At 39.9% G+C, this 7,586-nt stretch overlaps 1 pseudogene; it reads left to right on the forward strand.

Moving 5' to 3' along the window:
* The window catches only part of LOC101583987, a 24,718-nt pseudogene extending 17,563 nt beyond the window's left edge, over window positions 1-7,155 (forward strand).
* The last annotated feature ends 431 nt before the right edge of the window (window positions 7,156-7,586 follow it).

Here is a 7,586-nt window from a genome sequence, read left to right on the forward strand (position 1 = left end):
CTCTCTCTCTCTCTCTCTCTCTCTCTCTCTCTCTCTCTCTCTCTCTCCTTGCAACAAAGATTCATGAATGGGGTTCTGCTCTAATGATATATCAATATCTAACTCTAAACATCTCCCAAATGCCTTTACCTTAAATATCAAAGTCAGATTAAATTTGTACCCTCTTAAAAACTTATTCTGAGGATTAAAATATAGTTGATGAAAGTCTGGGGTGGTACACTTCTATCATATCAGCTTCTAATAAAAATTTTCCTTTTTTAGGAAAGAATTTTTTGAGCTAATTCACAATAAAATGACCTATAAGCTTAAAGTCATATCAAAATGAGACATATATTTTACTAGAAGTGAAAAACTATTTCTAATGTTATGTAAAATGAATGAGGAGGAGGAGGAGGAAATATGAATACACATGTCTACACATGTCATCCTTGGTTCTTGCCATATGCTATGGTGTGATTATTGTTTAAAATCTTGGGCCTATTGAAATTTCATATATCAATCAGTGCACAAATGAATTAAAGAACTCACTAACATTCTGTAACTATATTAAATAAATGGTATTCCCTAGGTAAATGAGTGGCACCTCAATCTCTGACAGTGGTAGAAGTTAAATACTTTACTTCTTTTGTATAAAGCTTACATTTAGATATGTAATTGTTACTAATGATCTCTGTTAATCTAAATCTGCCATAATAAATTTTCTGTTCAAGTTAGCACTGACAGTTGATGCCAACTATTTCTTCTGGTCTTCCTGGAATCATCACAGCTTAGAAGATAACACATCATACCTATCTATAAAATCACACGGGTACAGTCCAAGCCAGATAACTATCTTTAATGACCAGAAACAGAATAAAAGTACCTGCTACTAAACGTGGTTTAAAGGGGCTGGGGAGATGGCTCAGTGGAATAAATGCTTCCCTAACAAATGCAAGGGCCTGAGTTCAATCCCCTGTTCCACATAAAAAAAAAAAGAAAAAAAAGTGGTTTAAATCAGAAGCCCATAAATTCTATCACTGGAAGTGAACAGAATTGTCCATATGTTAAAACTGTTAGGATGAAAATGGATGAGAGAGCAGGGCCAGCCACAGTATTTTTTTAAAATGTATTTAGTACAGGGTCTACAAGATCTCATTACACAGATCAGACTTGTAGTGATCCCTGTTTTCAGCCTCCCAAGCGCTGGCACTACAGGTGTCTGCCACCAAGCCCAGTCTCGGTCACCATCTCAGTGTGTCCCTAGGGGCGGGGCTGGCATAGCATATGGTGCCTGGGTTTGAACCCTCATCCCTGTGCTCTGCCTAAGCAGGCACTTTAGTCTGTTGAGCTCTCTGGCCAGCCCTCAGGACAGTATTTGAAACAGGGTGGTTTATCAGGTACTCCATGGTGAGAGATAAAGCTGAGTAACACATTATTGTCCGACGGGATGGAAAGAAGCACAAACAGGTATTTTTTTTCTAGCTGGGCCAACCCTCAATTTGTGAATACACTTATAATATCTTTAAACATAGGCACTTTGGTCCCCAATAAAAGAACAAGGCAGGTGGAGACAACTGTAAAGTCACACATGGAAGGTTAAACAAAAACAAAACTAGGAGAGGCATATGGAGTAAATACCAAGAAAATTTCAAAGCATACCATGGCTAGGAAAATTGTCATGAGGGACAGCTAGAAAACAGATGGGAACCTGTTGATGTAATTATGATTGAGCCATGGGGGAAAGAGTTAGGTGTTCTTTTAAAGTCTTTAGAAGTCTGAGTGAGAAAGGAAGAATAAATTATTATATTCAAGGAGATGGTTATGAATCAAGACATGTGGCAATAGCACTAAAGAGTACTTAAAATAAAAATATGATCACTGAAATTGAGAGCAACAATAACAACAAATGGATGAACTTCAGTTTAGAAGAGCTGGAGAGCCTGACAGTTTAGAAGGAGTACTGAAGAATTGACCTATGTCATGTAAAATAAAGATGAAGGAAGAAAAATTGGACATTGAAATTATGCCAAGCTCAGATAATGGATGACTTAAAAATCTTATTTTGCTCCTCAAATTATTGGAAGAAGAGAAAATATCAATGTCAAGAAGTAATGAAGAAATTTCAGTGAGAAGGACTGATCTTCATTTAGAAAGTACACTTGAGAGCTAAGCAAGATAAAAGCAAATAATAATCAGACCAAGAGGAAAATTATAAAACATCATGACTAAGAGAAAAATCTTAAAATTTCCCTGTGAAGGGATGAGCAGATAGCTCAGTGGATTAAAGTGCCTGCTTAGGTAGAGCACAGGGACGGGGGTTCAATACCTGGCCTTCCATGCAAACCCCATTCCCAGGGTGTGCTGAGACAGTGACTGAGACTGGGCATGGTGGCATACTGCCAGCTCTTGGGAGGCTGAAAACAGCAGAATCACTATGGGTCCTATCTGTGTAGTGAGACTCTGTAGACCCTGTACTAAATACATAAAAAAAATCTTTCTGTGAGAAAAGCAAATTTTCTAATAATTCAGAGTAGACATCAAGAGATAACAGAGGGGCTGGGGAGATAGCTCAGTAGGATAAGTGCTTGCCTGGCAAGTACAAGAGCCTGAGTTCAATCCCAAGTTCTAAAAAAAAAAGAGGTAACAGAGCAGAAGATGGTGCAGTCATTGATACAAAGTGCTAGAGCAAATTATGCACCTCGAAACAATCACTCAATAGTAAAGGCACCAAAAAATAACATTTTTAATACATGGATGAGTAATAGAATTTGTTACTAATAAAAATTGTGTCAAAAAGTAAAGAATACCTACATAGCAGATACAAAATTGGATGAAGAAATTGTAAAGCAAAAAACAAACAACCCCCCAAAAAAACCTCAAAACGATTAACATGTGCATCATTTTTGTAGAAGTTTTGATATTACTTTCTTTAAAAAGCTTAAACAAAACCTACACTTAGAAATAATCAGCATGGAATCAGGTATATGAGGAAGAAGAAAGAGACTATGTAGCTCTGCATTTGTTAGAAAAAGTTGAGTTTCAGGGTGTAGGTTTCATTTCCGTGAGTCATTTGCGGAGGTGGCCTCACTTTCTGCTTTCTGACACAACCAACTTCTAGTTCTCCTTTGAGTTACCTAAAAAAACCCAAATATAAAGAATTGACATTGATAATAATAAAGAAAAACAAAGCAGGAGAAATTAAATCTCACTCCAGGTAATTTTGAATTGGAACCTTAATGTAATGATTAGAGTAACAGGAATACAAGTGATGAAGTCATACAACTGAAAGATGCAAAAGCAATGAAAACCCCCCCAACTTTACCATTGCAGCAAGCGGAAAGAAAATATATGAAGATACAGGAACATCAAAGAAATGAGGAATTATGTTAAATCAATATCATAATTATAAAAACATTAATCTATTAAAATATAGAAACTTTCAGAATGTAATTTGAAATATTCACTTTAAATTTTTAAGACATGAATGAGTCCAAATCATAAAGAAATTTAGAAATACAAATATATAATAAAAATAAGGAATAAAAATATTGTAATTATGTATTGATTACAAAAATCAAAGATTGCTTAGTAAAACAGTGAGAGGGAATTACTAAATAGGATTTAAAGTAAAATCCTAAATAAGGATGGAACATTCTGTAATAGTAAACATATTCACTAATACATGTAAATATTATAAATTGGGATACTCTAACAATATTAAAGTTAAAATTGTCAGAACTATAAGTAGTTAATCTACAAACAAATAACAAAATTTCAAAATATTTTATAAGAAGTTTATTGCCAAAAGTAATGATCCAAGTATCAAAAATATGAAAAACATACTAAAAAGAATTAGCCATCTTACTTTATCTATCTATCAAACCATGTATTGAAGAAATATTTATGTTATTTCCAACCTACAAAAAATCAGTACAAGGCATATGGAAATCTTAATGCTAAAGAGTGATAGTTTTTATTATTTGAATGCAGTGAAATAATAAGGAATCAATAATAAATTTATATGTATTAAAATACACACCAGTGTGCATACAAACACAACATGCATGGTATAATTAACTCTTTGATTGAAAAATATATCCCAATGGAAATTCTGAGGAGTCTGAAATCAATGGCAGTCTTGCAAGAAATGTGGCAAGAGCATCCCCAAGAACTCTTGGCATGGCCATCATGGTGCAGTCACCCATGTTCGATGGCAAAGTCCCACACTGGTACCACTTCTCCTGCTTCTGGAAGGTGAGCCTTTCTATGCAGCACCCGAGGCTGAGGTGGATGGCTTCTCTGAGCTCCAATGGGATGACCAACAGAAAGTCAAGACTGCCAGAGAAGTGACAGGCGAAGGCTGGGTTGGAATCAGCAGCAAGGCAGAGAAAATGCTGGGTGAATTTGCTGCAGAGTAGGCCAAGTCCAACAGAAGTACATGCAGGTGCAGGTGGTGCTGTCAGAGGATAGAGAAGGGCCAGGTGCGCCTGTCCAAGAAGATGCTAGACCCAGAGAAGCCACAGTTAGGCATGATCAACCGCTGGTACCACCCAGACTGCTTTGTCAAGATTAGAGGGGAGCTGGACTTCCAGCTTGAGTACAGTGCCAGCCAGTTCAAGCACTTTAGCCACCTCACTGAAGAGGATAAAGAAGACCTGAAGAGGAAGCTCCCAGGGATCAAGAGTGAAGGAGAAAGAAAAGCTGATGAGGTGGATGGGACAGATGCACTGACCAAGAAAAAATCTGAGAAGAAAAAGGACAAGGACAGTAAGCTGGTAAAGGCCCTCAAGGCCCAGGATGACCTGATCTGGAATATCAAGAATGAGCTAAAGAAAGCATGCTCAACAAATGACCTGAAAGAGTTGCTCATCTTCAGGAAGCAGCAAGTGCCATCTGGGGAGTTTGCAATCTTGGACCAAGTGGCTGACAGTGTGGCATTGGGGCTCTCCTTCCCTGTGAGGAGTGCTCTGGCCAGCTGGCCTTCAGGAGCAATGCCTACTGCTATACTGGTGATGTCACTGCCTGGACCAAGTGTATGGCCAAGACACAGACACCTAGTCAAAAGAAGTGGGTGACCCCAAAGGAATTCTGAGAAATCTCTTACTTAAAGAAATTTAAGGTCAAAAACCAAGACAGACTCTTTCCCCCAGAGACTAGCGCCTCCAAGGCTGTGATGCCCCAAGCCTCCTCAGCCTTGAAGCCAGCTGCCATGAACTCTTCTACAGCAGATAAGCCATTGTCTGACATGAAGATCCTGCTGCTTGGAAAACTCTCCTGGAACAAAAATGAGGTGAAGGCTGAAGTTGAGGAGCTTGGGGCAAGCTGACAGGGTCAGCCAACAAGGCCTCCCTGTGCATCAACACTAAGGAGATAGAAAAGATGAGTAAGAAGATGGAGGAAGTAAAGGAAGCCAACATCCATGTTGTGTCTGAGGATTTCCTTCATGATGTCTCCACCTTAACCAAGGCCCTGCAGGAGCTGTTCTCAGTGCATATCTTGTCACCTTGGAGAACAGAGGTGAAGGAAGAGCCTGTTGGACTAGAAGCTCCAAAGGGGAAGTCAAGGGCTCTGCTCCTGAAGAAAAGCAAGGGCGCCACCAAGGAGGAAGGTAACAAGTCTGAAAAGAGAATGAAGTTAACTCTTAAAGGAGGAGCAGCTGTGGATCCTGACTCTGGTCAGAATCACTCAGCACACGTCCTGGAGAAGGGTGGGAAGGTCTTCAGTGTGACCCTCATCCTGGTAGACATTGTAAAAGGGACCAACTCCTACTACAAGCTGCAGCTTCTGGTAGATGACAAGGAAAGCAGGTACTGGAAATAGGTCCTGGGGCCATGTTGGCACCATGATTGGTAGCAACAAACAGGAGAAGATGCCATTCAAGGAGGATGCAATAGAGAATTTTATAAATTTATATGAAGAAAAGACTGAGAATGCCTGGCACTCCAAAAACTTCATAAAGTATACCAAAAAGTTCTACCCGCTGGAGATTGACTATGGCCAGGATGAAGAAGTGGTGAAGAAGCTGACAGTAAACCCTGGCACCAAACCCAAACTCCCCAAGCCAGTGCAGGAGCTCATTAAGATGATTTTTGATGTGGAAAGTGTGAAGAAAGCCATGGTGGAGTATGAAATCAACCTTCAGAAGATGTCCTTGGGGAAGCTAAGCAAAAGATAGATCCAGGCTGCATATGCCATCCTCAGTGAGGTCCAGTAGGTACTGTCCCAAGGCAGCAGCGACTCCCAGATCCTGGATCTTTCAAATCGCTTCTGCACTCTGATTCCACATAATTTTGGGATGAAGAAGCCTCCACTGTTGAGCAACGCAGACAGTGTACAGACCAAGGTGGAAATGCTGGACAACCTCCTGGATATTGAGGTGGCCTATAGTCTGCTACTGGGTGTGTCTGCTGACTGTAGCAAGGACCCTATTGATGTCAACTACGAGAAGCTTAAAACTGACATTAAGGTGGTTGACAGAGACTCTGAAGAAGCTGAGATCATCAGGAAGTATGTGAAGAACACACATGCAATCACACACAATGCATATGACTTGCAGGTGGTCAAAATCTTGAAGATAGCATGGGAAGGGGAGAGCCAGTGCTACAAGTCATTCAAGTAGCTTCATAACTGCAAATTGCTATGGCATGGATCCAGGACCACCAACTTTGCTGGAATCCTGTCCCAGGGCCTGCAGATTGCCCCGCCTGAAGCGCCTGTGGCAGGCTACATGTTTGGGAAAGGTATTTTCTTTGCTGACATGGTCTCCAAGAGTGCCAACTACTGGCACATATCTCAGGGAGACCCAATAGGTTTAATCTCACTGGGAGAGGTCCCCCTTGGAAACGTGTATGAAATGAAGCATGCTTCTCACATCAACAAGCTACCCAAAGGCTAGCACAGCATCAAAGATTTGGGAACAATGACCCCTGACCCCTCAGCTATTATTACTCTTCAAGGAGTTGAGGTTCCCCTCAGCACAGGGATCTCAGCAGATGTTAATGACATCTGCCTACTATACAGTGAGTACAGTATGATATTGTACTGTATGATATTGCTCAGGTGAAGCCGAAGTATCTGCTGAAACTAAAGTTCAACTTTAAGATGTCGTCTGCATGCATGGGCTTGCACAGACCTCAACTAGCTTTACTTAGTCTCATTAGAGAGGATTTTATATGAACAGGTTAAAAAGTTCCTCTCAATTTTGCAAACGTGTTGTAGCTGACAGGGGTGGGGTGAGGTGGGAACTCTGCCAGGGAAAGTCCTAGCAGACACAGCTGACAACTGAGGAAAAGTTGGGAAAGGTGTTTTTTCACTCTATTGACCTAGACTAGTCCTGTGGAGAAGCCATGCCACATTACAGTCCCTGCCTTACTGGTTTCCCAGAGAAGGAAATGTGCTTCTCCTCTTTTCTAAGTGTTTGTTTTTAGTTTTGATATTGGCAAAATGTTAAACCTTTGAGTTAAAAGTAAAAACTGATTTCATACTAAAAAGACCCAAAAAATAAATGGCAGCAACAGTTACATATCAAAATATGTAATATCAAAATATGTGGGATATACTTACAGTCATTAGAATATTTATTAAAATCTATATGTTAGAAAAAAGAA

Source organism: Octodon degus, unplaced genomic scaffold (assembly GCF_000260255.1).
Source record: "Octodon degus isolate 3935 unplaced genomic scaffold, OctDeg1.0 scaffold00187, whole genome shotgun sequence".
In the NCBI taxonomy this organism is placed as follows: domain Eukaryota; kingdom Metazoa; phylum Chordata; class Mammalia; order Rodentia; family Octodontidae; genus Octodon; species Octodon degus.